Source organism: Onychostoma macrolepis, chromosome 04 (genome assembly GCF_012432095.1).
Source record: "Onychostoma macrolepis isolate SWU-2019 chromosome 04, ASM1243209v1, whole genome shotgun sequence".
NCBI classification, from domain to species: domain Eukaryota; kingdom Metazoa; phylum Chordata; class Actinopteri; order Cypriniformes; family Cyprinidae; genus Onychostoma; species Onychostoma macrolepis.
This window is the reverse complement of record NC_081158.1, coordinates 18,932,068-18,943,217: the sequence shown is the minus strand read 5'-3', so window position 1 is coordinate 18,943,217 and position 11,150 is coordinate 18,932,068. Positions and strand designations below refer to the sequence as shown.

At 42.8% G+C, this 11,150-nt stretch overlaps 1 pseudogene; it reads right to left on the bottom strand.

Annotated features, from left to right (window-relative positions):
* Nucleotides 1-4,356: 4,356 nt before the first annotated feature.
* LOC131539551 (uncharacterized) lies at nt 4,357-6,243 on the bottom strand (annotated as a pseudogene).
* Between the last annotated feature and the right edge of the window lie 4,907 nt (nt 6,244-11,150).

Here is an 11,150-nt window from a genome sequence, read left to right as displayed (position 1 = left end):
TGAACTGTTGTGAGTAATTGCACACTCCCAGAAAGCTTCGCAGTTCCGATAGGTTAGTTGGCGTCTTTATGCTTTGGATTGCTTGGATGCGCTTTGACTGTGGCTCGTTGCCGTTTCGTCCGACAAGCAGGCCGACATAGTTCACCTTGGTTTTGCACCACTGTCCTTTGTGAAGGGCAATCTTAGCTCCTGCTGTTGTCAGCTGGTTCAGAACATGATCGATTTCTTTGAGGTGGTCTTCCACACTTGAACTTTTCATTAAAACATCATCCACATAGACAAGGTTGCCTCTGGCTCTGGCGTCAGGGTATGCTTTGTTCAGGAAGATGTTTAATTCTGCTGGTGAGTTGGCGTAGCCGAAAGGGTACCGTGTGAAGGTGTACTGTCGATTGCCAAAGGTGAATGCAAGCTTATGTTGGTCTTCGGGGTGGACAGGGATCATCCAGAACCCGGAGGCGATGTCCAGTGTGGAAAAGATCGTCAAGCCTTTGATTTTTGGGATTTCTTGGTCCAATTGGGTCATAGGCCATCGTGACAAGGGTACTTCTTGGTTGCGAACTTGCGATAGTCGATGGTGGGCCGCCATTTGCCGTTGGGCTTTAGGACTGGCCATATCGGGGCAGAGTATGTGCTGTTACAGGGCCGGATGACCCCCTTTTCCAGCATGGAGTCAACAATTTCTTGCACTGGGTCATATGAAGCTATTGGGATTTTATACTGCCGCACAAATGTGGGTGGCACATTTGGGTTTGTCGGGATGCGCACGGTGTGGATGTTAGTCAGTCCACAGTCCAGTGAATCCTTTGCGAAGGAGTCCTTGTACTTGTGCAGAACCTCTTTGAGTCCTTGGCGATCCACTTCATTTTGGAGGGCATCCGCCTCACTCAGGATCTGCTGAATTTGTGCGGTGAACCCGGCGTAGGGTTCTTCTGCAGCTGAGTCCTTTGAGGGGCTTTGGGCCCCGATGGTCACCTGTGTAGGTGCTTCTGTCGCAGGCTGTGTTGAGACAGCGTAGACAGCGAGGTGAGTGTCATCTGTTAGTTCTGAACGGCAGACACTTTCTTTGGACACCGGCAGAATGGAAGTGATGGCAATGACTTCATGAGGTTTTGTGAATGTTATGGTGTCATTGTATTCATCTGACATCAGCTGGGCTGGTATGGGGCCTATGACAGGTACAGTCAGTTCAAAGTCATGGAACGCCTGGTTGATGAGCCATCCCAGGTGACTGGCTTTGGGAACGTGGATGTCTTGGGCCGTACAGTTGTTGAACAACACATACACAGCACGGGATGACACTTCAATGAGAGGTGTGGCTTCCAGGGTCAGTCCGAGTTTTAGGCAGGTCCTGGAAGGTTGGAAGAAGCCTAGCTTACTGTTGAGAGCCTGGCCAGGTCGCATGTTGAGGCGGACACTGACACTCTTGCTGTAGGCAGGTATTGTGGCTTCTTGCTCAGTGATCATAGCGCATGCGTCTGGCATGGTTTGACCAGATTGGAGGTTCTTGCGGTTGACTGACGTTGTCAGTTGACATGACGGGGGAGCCCATATTATGTCGTTCATGGTATCAATGCAAGCATTGAGCCAGACGATGATATCTGCTCCAATGTAGATGTCATGAGGTAGGTCAGGGACTATGAGGAAGTAGTGACTCAGATGTCTGTTGTTCCATCTGTTCCAGAAGATCTTGGAGGTGGCCATGGTTTTCGACCAGGGACTGAGAGGGAAGCGTGTTTAGAAACGTGTGGTAGACTTTGGTGTCTTTGCTTCAATATTCTAAATAGCTTCAGGCTAATGGCTGAGTTTTCTGCCCACAGGGCTAGTGTCGCATCTGACACTGATGTGCTGTGGACATCTATTGCCGTCATGATTCGAAGGGGGCCTGCGTTTGATTCAGGCAGTGAGCAGAGGAGAGGGTCCTGGTCCTTGCTGCTTGAGCTTGGTTCAGGCCTTGGTTCTGACACTGCGTCATCATTCCGTGAATTGGGGGCGGTGTCTGTGACTTGGCACTGCGACTCGTTGGAGTCTAATGACTGGCAAGGCAGAGGTTCGCGGACTTGTGTCCACATCTTTAGATGCTTGAAGTCTATTAGAGGTTCGAAACGATTAAGCAGGAGTGGGTATGTTTTGAGTGAGGAGACATATATTGGATGAATGAGATCCATTGATCCCACTGTCAGATGGATTGGAGCCACATGTTTTAGTTGTAGGCCCGTGTGGGAATACGCTTGGAGATTCAGTTCACACCTTTGGAGTTTGAGGGTTCTGTTAGTCCTCTTTGCTCCTTCTTGGACTTCCTCGAGGAGTTCGGCAGTCATTAGAGTAATGTCGGCCCCCGTGTCCAGAAGGGCTTCGACTCTGATGTGTCGTTCAATGATGATGGAGAGGTAAAACTTTCTTGCTATACCTTTTTCAATGAGCTCGCCTAGGAGTTGAGGGACTGGAGTTTGGGAGGAAACTGTTAGGATGTCAGGACTGATGTGGTCTTCGTCGGAGGAGTGGCAGACGACCAAGACAGCACTTTCAGGAACTTGATGGGATTCGTCAGCAGGCGTTTGTTGGACGCTGTTGTGATCTAGAGGACTGGGTTTTGAGTTAGTGTCTAACTCTGCTGCTAGGCTTTCACGTGGGATTTCATGTCAAGTCAAGTCAAGTCACCTTTATTTATATAGCGCTTTTACAATACAGATTGTGTCAAAGCACTTAACAGTATCAAATTGGAGGATAGAGTGTCAGTAATGTATAATGATAAGATTAAACACTCAATTTTCAGTTAAAGGCATTTCATTATTGAATTCAGAGATGTCATTGTCTAGCTCAGTTTAGTTTAAATAGTATCTGTGCAATCAAATCGGCGATAATCGCTAGAAATTAAGTGTCCCCAACTGAGCAAGCCAGGCGACAGCGGCAAGGAACCAAAACTCCCTCTGTGACAGAATGGAGAAAAACCTTGGGAGAAACCAGACTCAGTCGGGGGGCCAGTTCTCCTCTGACCAGACGAAACCCGCAGTTCAAAAGTTTATATTTCTATTTTCATTTTGTTGCAATTTCTAACAATAGTAGTATTATGTAGTTAGGTATTTTATTATATTTTAGTTATTTTGTTATTTTTGGTTGATATATCTGGGGATATATCTCTGGGGGTCATCCGGGCATCCTGGTCTCCGCCGACGATCAGGGCCGCAGACATCACCTCCCGGCGCCGACCCACCATCTGATCGGACACGATAGAAACAGACTAGGAAAGAAACAGACAAACATTAGCGTAGATGCCATTCAACTTACGATGTAGCGAGTACATCGTGTGTTATGGGGAGTGTTCCCGGTTCCGGTTGATCTAATTAATGCAGCCTAACAATCCTTTAACAGATTTGAATAATAGAAGCGTATTAATGTGTTATGTGTAAGCCAGGCTAAAGAGATGGGTCTTTAATCTAGATTTAAACTGACAGAGTGTGTCTGCCTCCCGAACAGTGTTAGGTAGACTGTTCCAGAGTTTGGGTGCTAAATAGGAATAGGATCTGCCGCCCGCAGTCGATTTTGATATTCTAGGTATTATCAAGCGGCGGAGTTTTGAGAGCATGGCGGACGTGGAGGACTATAATGTGATAAGAGCTCGCTCAAGTACTGAGGAGCTAAACCATTCAGGGCTTTATAAGTAATTAACAAGATTTTAAAATCTATCCGATGCTTGATAGGGAGCCAGTGCAGTGTTGACAGAACCGGGCTAATATGGTCATATTTCCTGGTTCTAGTAAGGACTCTAGCTGCTGCATTTTGGACTAACTGTAGTTTGTTGATCAAGCGTGCAGAACAACCACCCAATAAAGCATTACAATAGTCTAACCTTGAGGTCATAAGCATGAATTAACATTTCTGCATTTGGCGTTGAGAGCATTGGTACTTAATTTAGATATGCTTTTGAGATGAAAAATGCAGTTTTACAGATGCTAGAAACATGGCTTTCAAATGACAGATTGCTATCGAACAGCACACCTAGGTTCCTGACTGATGAAGAAGAATTGACAGAGCAGCCGTCAAGTGTTAGATAATGTTCTAGGTTATTACATGTGGGGTTTTTAGGTCCGATAATTAACACCTCTGTTTTTTCAGAATTTAGCAGTAAAAAATGACTCGTCATCCAGTTTTTTATATCGACTATGCATTCCGTTAGTTTCTCAATTTGGTGTGTTTCACCGGGCCGCGAAGAAATATAGAGCTGAGTATCATCAGCATAATATCATCATGTCCACCTGAAGTTAGGGTAGTTACGGTTCTCTGAGAGTGAGGTGAGGGAGTGCTGTTTTCTGTGCCTGGTTGGGTCAGCTGGTCGCTGCCCTCTCTTCTGGCCGCTAGTCAGGCTGAATCTGGTTTCTCTTTCTTTTCCCACTTCTGATCATCCTCCTTTCGTTGGAAGAACTCTTTCATCATCATTTTCATCAGCTCTTGTGAGTCGAAACACGGTGGTGTCTTTTGTTCTTGTGTGGATTCAGTTTGAGCTCGGTCAGCTTGGAATCTTTGTGACTTCTTTCGGATTCCCATGAGCTTTTCCCTCTTGAGTTTCCAAATGAGCTTGGCTGGTTCCACGATCTCTCCCACTGATTCTCCTGAGGCCTTGATTGGTCCCATGACTTCTCCCAGTTCCGTCCAGGTGAGCGTTGACGTCCATGCGGTCCATCCCAGCGTTCGTACCTCTGTTTAGATCGGGTACCAGCGTGGGAGTCTCGTTCTTTGTTGGACGAGGGTGCATTCCACTCTCTGGGTGGCAACTTGGCAGTGTCTTGGCATTGGGTGCCCTCTAGAGCCAGCCCTTGACTTTGAGTGTTGAAGTCAAGAACTGCTGGGGTTTTGGAGCCCTTTTCTGAGGCCATCTTTTGTTTGCCGTAGTCTTTCTGTGCCAAGTCTCACAACTGTTCGCAACTGCATTCATTGTTCGTGGACATGCGAGAACACAAAGATGGTGACTTACTCCGGGATGGAGGTTTCTCAGGAAGAGAGTTTTGAAGTTCAAATCATCTTCCATGTCAGGTTCGTTGCGAGTTTCGAAGTATGCTCGTCTGAGTCGGCTGTAGTAGGCTTGAGGAGGTTCGTGACGTCCTAGTCTTGTCTCCAGGGCAGCCACTAAGCCTTGTTCGGAGTCAGGATCGGAAAACTCTTTAATGAGGGCTTCTCGGAGCAGTTGGTAATCAGTCTTTGTGTGAGCAGGCTGCCTGTCCAGGAAGCAGCGAACTTCAGGACTGGATGTCATTTGGAGTAAATAGAGTCTATCTTTGTCCGTAACGTTAGGTCGCATGTTCAGATGGAAATCGATGTCTTGGAGGTAAGCTTGGACATTTTGGCTATTTGGCACGCTGGGGTGAACTTGCCAATGTTCCTGGCGAGCTTGTCGAGGTCTTTCAGGTCCAAGCCATGCGAAGATCTGCGCCTGGTTGCGGCAGGTTCTTTTGGCTTTGCAGTGAGGTGAAGTTCTTCAGAGGGAGCTGGTGAATGTTTCAACACCACCCCCTCCACCTTTTGCTCATGTGTCAGTCCAGGAACAGGTGACCCAGTCCTGCTCGGCAGGGGTGAGGTCGGTGCGCGTCATGTCCTCGACGGCTCACGGCGCAGTTCGTAAGCGTGCTTGAGTTCCTCTTGGAAACTATCGGATTACTCTTTGAGGTCGTCGAGCTGTCGTGTTAGGCGGCTGATCTCGTTTCTTGACTCATCCAGGTGAGTTTCAAGGGCTTTGATTCTGCTGTTTTTATCCCTGAAGTCAGCCTTTGCCTTTTCCAGTAGCTGCTCTGCATACTGTAGCTTGTTAGAACGATCAACATAGTCTGCCTTGACCTGTTCCATTTCTTAGGTGTAAGCTACTAGGGTTTCTTTTAGCTTGTTGATCTCCTCCTCAGCGCCTTGTTCCACCTCATCAGGCCTTTCCCATCGTTCCTGAGCTTCCAGTTCCAGCTGCTCGATGTGTCGTTGTGCGCGTGTTATCTCCTGCTGGAGCTGTGCAGCGTGCTTGTCGCTCAATTTGAGGGTGGCAATGAGTGTGTGACTTAAGGAGCCGGTGATCTTGGCTAATTCTTTGTGAGTGTAGCTTTGACTTGGGTCTTGTGCCATGAGGCTTGTTATGTTGTCGTCCAGCTGGTCCTGTGTCTGATGTTTGAGTGTTTCAGCAGCCTTAGGGAGGAGGCTGTCTGTCGCCACACTGATCCATGTTTCTAGGTCTTCCCAGTGGCCAACATGTTCTGTTGTGCGAGACATGTTTTGGCGGAATGAGGGGGATCTCGAACCACGACTGACACGGACCTTGAAGAGAAAATCAAAACAAAACAAACAGGGGTGTAAGAGTGCAATGTAAAGTGTGTGCTAATGTTGAGTGTGGTTCTCTGTGACTGTGGTCCTCTGGGGCGTGCTTCTAATTTGTAGCCTCTGTGGGGGAAAATTGAACACACACACACAGGTCACACAGCTGGAGAACAGAGAAAGGAAAGAAGAACACCAACAGAGCAAAGAACAGGGTAATACTTGGATGCTTCCCTTTTTCCTGTAAGGGAAAGTCAAAACAGAATAAACAAAACAAAATACTCCTTTCTGGTGTCAGATTTTTCTCTTGTCTTTTTTTTTATTTATTTTTTTTATTAAGTCTGATTTAGAAGGGTGCTTCTAGTCAGAGGATTGTAAATGGGAAATCTTTTTTTTTTTTGTAAGTATTAATTTTCTCTGGGGTGAAGGAAAACAATAGCAATGACAGTACTGGTCCCTTAATGACAAATTGACACCACAACACTAGTTTGAGTGTCCTTCGTGCGTGCTTCAGGTTTTCGACGTCTACCTTCTCGGTGACCTGTTTTAGCCTGGCAGGGTAGGATTTCACAGAGGGGACATTAAATGGAAAACAGTTTTGAAATGTCATCTCAAGTTCCACAAATACCTGTTCAAGGGTTAAAGTCCTCTGCTTGTGACAATCCTACAGGCACAATCTCAGCAAACAGCAGCAATAATCAAATTAGAAGATAGCAGCAAGGAGACCAGAGAAGAGGAAGAAAAGTAAGGAGTTGCTCCCAATTTTAGGATTAATACCAAGGGTGTCAGCGTGGTGGCGCTGTTGAATTGATACCCTTAGGGGATTGGTTTTGTTGTTTTAGTAGGATAAAACCAACTGTCCTAAGTTTTGAGGAAACCCTAATTTCCTTTTGGGGTTTTGCTTAATTGGGAGGTTAAGGCTCTTATGCCTAAGTTTTAGCTAATTTGAGTTAATTAAATAACTAAATTTAAATAATTAAATTTTTTAGCTAATTTGAGTTAATTAAATAACTGAAGGAGAGAAAATAAGGCCTAACAAGTAGGACCAGAACTTGATTGCGAATTAATTTAGAGTTTCAAATTAGAAATTGTGGTTTCTAATTACACTTTAATGATGTTATCATTAAAACTGATAGGATGATTAGGATTAAAATTGCTCAGTATTGCATCATTGAAATAGGGAAGCCAAACCCAAAATTTGATGAAATTAAAAATTTCAGGGCAATAATGATAATCAATTATCAAAATCCAAAGATGTTTGTCATTCAAATTATCAGAGCAATTAACATTTCATTAATCAGCAATTATTGTTGCAATCTGGAAACAGGAACTGTAATTAATTATTAAATTGAATTAGAGTTTTCAAACTCGTAATTAATTATGAAATTAAATGACAAATTTGGTTTCCCCGGACAGCAGGTTCCTAGCATTTACTGATGGCATTAAAAATTCATATGAGCAATTTATAATTCATTAAATTATAAAAGCACTTATAATTATGTTAACCAGTCTATGTGGAAGCAGGAACTGAAATTATTTAATGAAATGAAATTAAACTTTCAAATTTGGGATTAATTTTGAAATTAATTTACCAATCTGGAATTGAATTTGGATCCCTATAACAAGTTACTAATTCCTCCTTGTGTCACGAAAGTCACAAGAACAAATTAATCTGTGCCATCCCAATTACTTCTAAAGAAAATAAAAAAATTTCAGGCCAGAAAATTAAACACTTTGATAGTCAATGATTAAGATCTTAATGTTATTGTCAAATTATGAAAGCCCTTATGATTAACTAATCCGTGACTATGTTGCTAGGTGGGAGCAGGAGCTGAAATTACTTAATGAAATTAAATTAATTTCAAATTTGTAGTTAATTATGACATTAAATTAACAATTTCAAATACCTGACAATAGCAACGTATCAACTGATGTCATTAAAATCATAGGGACAGTTCATAATTTACTTAATCACTGTATTATCAAAGTAATGAGGCCAAACCCCAGAATCAATTCCTAATAAAATCAGTTAAACTGATACCCGTTAAAAACCTTAAACAAATGCTTATTAAACCACCGGTGAGATCGTTAACTAACTTCCCATGATAATTAGCCGCAGTGCACCGTAATGGTTTTGTATTTGTTAAAAGTTATTTTAAATGGGAGGTGAGCGATAACAGATAGGAAGAGTAAAAGAGAGATAGAAATGATATGCAAATCTTAGTGTGAGTTAAAGTTCAGGATGGATAATCGCTTCAATACTTCAAAACACACTGCATTGACACCCACAGATACCGAATGCTATGTGCTAATTGCTAGCCCGCAATGCTACTAGCTCTGCCTAAGTTTCAGTTAGCTTCAGTTAGCTTTAGCTTCGGGCTACGTTTTTATTTATAACAGATTCAAAATGGCGTCGGGGCGGGGCCCACACTGAAAATTTTCCGGAAAAGAGTTTCGGAGGACTTCTGGCCGAGGCTGTCAGTAACACGCCCACATTGGCCTGTGAGTTCTAAGCTACGGCTTGTCTAACTCAGTGCTTTTGGTTGTTCAGTGCAGAGCCAGTTCACTATGTAGATTTTTGTCTCTGTATAGCTCTGAATAATCTCAACTCGTTTAGAGCGAGAATAAATTAATCCACAGATTAATTATTATGACACTTCTCAGCCCAAAGCCGTGGGTGCCTCTCACACTTGGAAAAAGCACAAGCACTGTTTTAGATTTTCTATCTTTATAGCGCCGACCTCTCTCCCTCCTTCGAATGAGGTAAATTAATGTACAGATTTACTGCAATTAATACAAATAATGCTATCGAGGCCGCGGCGGACCTCAGTAAAGTTACTTCTGATCTGTTTTCACAGACAAAACACAGTGGATTTTTTTATCGCACAATTTTCATTTCTTAATCAAGATCTCCCACAGAATGCGTTTGGCTACTCCTTCTGAGTGCCGCATTGTGTTCACTAGCTGTAACGTTAGTGGATCAAAGGGCAGAGAAATAAACAGTTAACTAATCTGATATCCTCACCAGGAAGATAGAATAGTTTAATTGTTTCAACATCGGATTACGCGATGCAGATCAAAAACTATTGAAAGGCCTTACAGGAATAAACAAGGAACACGCTTGCTTTCCTATCTTATCCTTTGTCTCACAGACAAAAATATTAATTACTGCAGTTCATTTCCTTTTTAAACAACTAAAGTTGCTATTTCATTCAAACGCCTCGTGACTTGTACCACAACTAAGCATATACAGTACCACAACAAGCAAACAAACAAACGCTGTCTCTCTGTATCTACACTATTTCTTCCGGTTAAAAATAGACAAGATACAGCAATATTCCTGGGGTTATGAATTTTCAATTCAAACTAATGCCAGCTTTTTTATTCTCCACCATATATGTAAGGAATTTAGCTCTTCATTTAAGCTTTTATTTTGAATTTTAGCTTTAGGAAATCGAATCATAGAGATTCGCTGGATCTGATTAATTGGTATTAATCAAAACTTATAATTTATACTTTCTTAACGACTCGAGCCAGCGAGCATTAAACCAGTATATTTTAGCAATTCTCTTTATCTCGTGGCCACGATAATAATTGGTTGGGAAATTTTGAGCAACAGGTAACACGATCTTTGGCAAATAATTTAAGATTTGAAAATCACGGCACCAGACCATTCATTAAAATGAATCGAGAGTTTATTTACTATTCTAGGATACAATACTAACAAAACACATACACACACACACACACACACACGTTCTGGCAAGATGAAAGCAGTTTGAAGAAAGTTTAAGGCTATTCTCTTTCCTGAGAATAAAGACGACCTGAAGACGTCACAAAAAGAAGACTCGACTATCGTTATCTTTTAAAGATTCATTCAAGTCAGCTCAGCAAATAGAGATTGTTTGTTTGTTTGTTTACTTGCTTTGAGTTGAGTTGAAGGCTGTTCTTCTTGAGGGAATCCCAGAGCTCCTTTTTGCGGCTGCTGTGTCGTTGTCGCGTGACGTCACTCGGGGAATCCTCTCTACGATTGGATGGCTTCCTGGCAGCGCGCGAATGGCAAGGCTTTGAAGTTCTTACGCTGCAGGCTTTGCAAGTTTCTTTGGTCAGATGTGGACAGAGTGTCCTTTGAGATGTCCTTTGAGATGATCAGCTCGATGTTAAGTCTGTAGGCGGGTGAAGCGAAACCAAAGTTTCCAAGCAGCCAAGTTTTTCCAGTTCAGTTTTTTTTTTCTTCCGCAGCTTTTCTAAAGCTGGGTGTCTGTTTTATCAGACTGATTTGAGTCCATCCTATTCACTGTTTGGTCCAATCACATTGTCTCTGTAGGGCGGAGCCCCGCCCAGCACGGCTCCTTTTCATGCATACATTATCTGCTAATAAATATGTCACATGGAGGAAATATCCTAGCAGATTTCTATAAAGTGTTACAATCATGCCTTAAGATGCTAAAAGTCAACATTCATCCTTATCATATTATTGCAGTAAAAATAAGGTTTAATTCAATACCACACATGAGGTATTTGTCATATCAAATACCTATAATCTTACCTACTAAACGGGTTAAGTCATAGATTAAAATATCCTCAATTCTAAAAACAACAGCAAGATAAAAAAACATAAAATACCACATTCATGTATATATTGTCTCGAGTATATTGCTTTAATAGCAGCAGTATTTTCTTAATTGTCCTTTTGGCAAAGTCCACAAAAGTTTGGGTGCTCTTTTGCAGAAGGAGAGAAAAAGAGCGCATTCCTTTGGAAGGCGGGAGACCAAAGCTGAGGTCTTGAGGTCATTAGGAGTATCACGTTGTGTGGCTCTGGTGATCTTCTTAGCTCAGACGAAGCTGTAAGTCAGTCGCTTTTT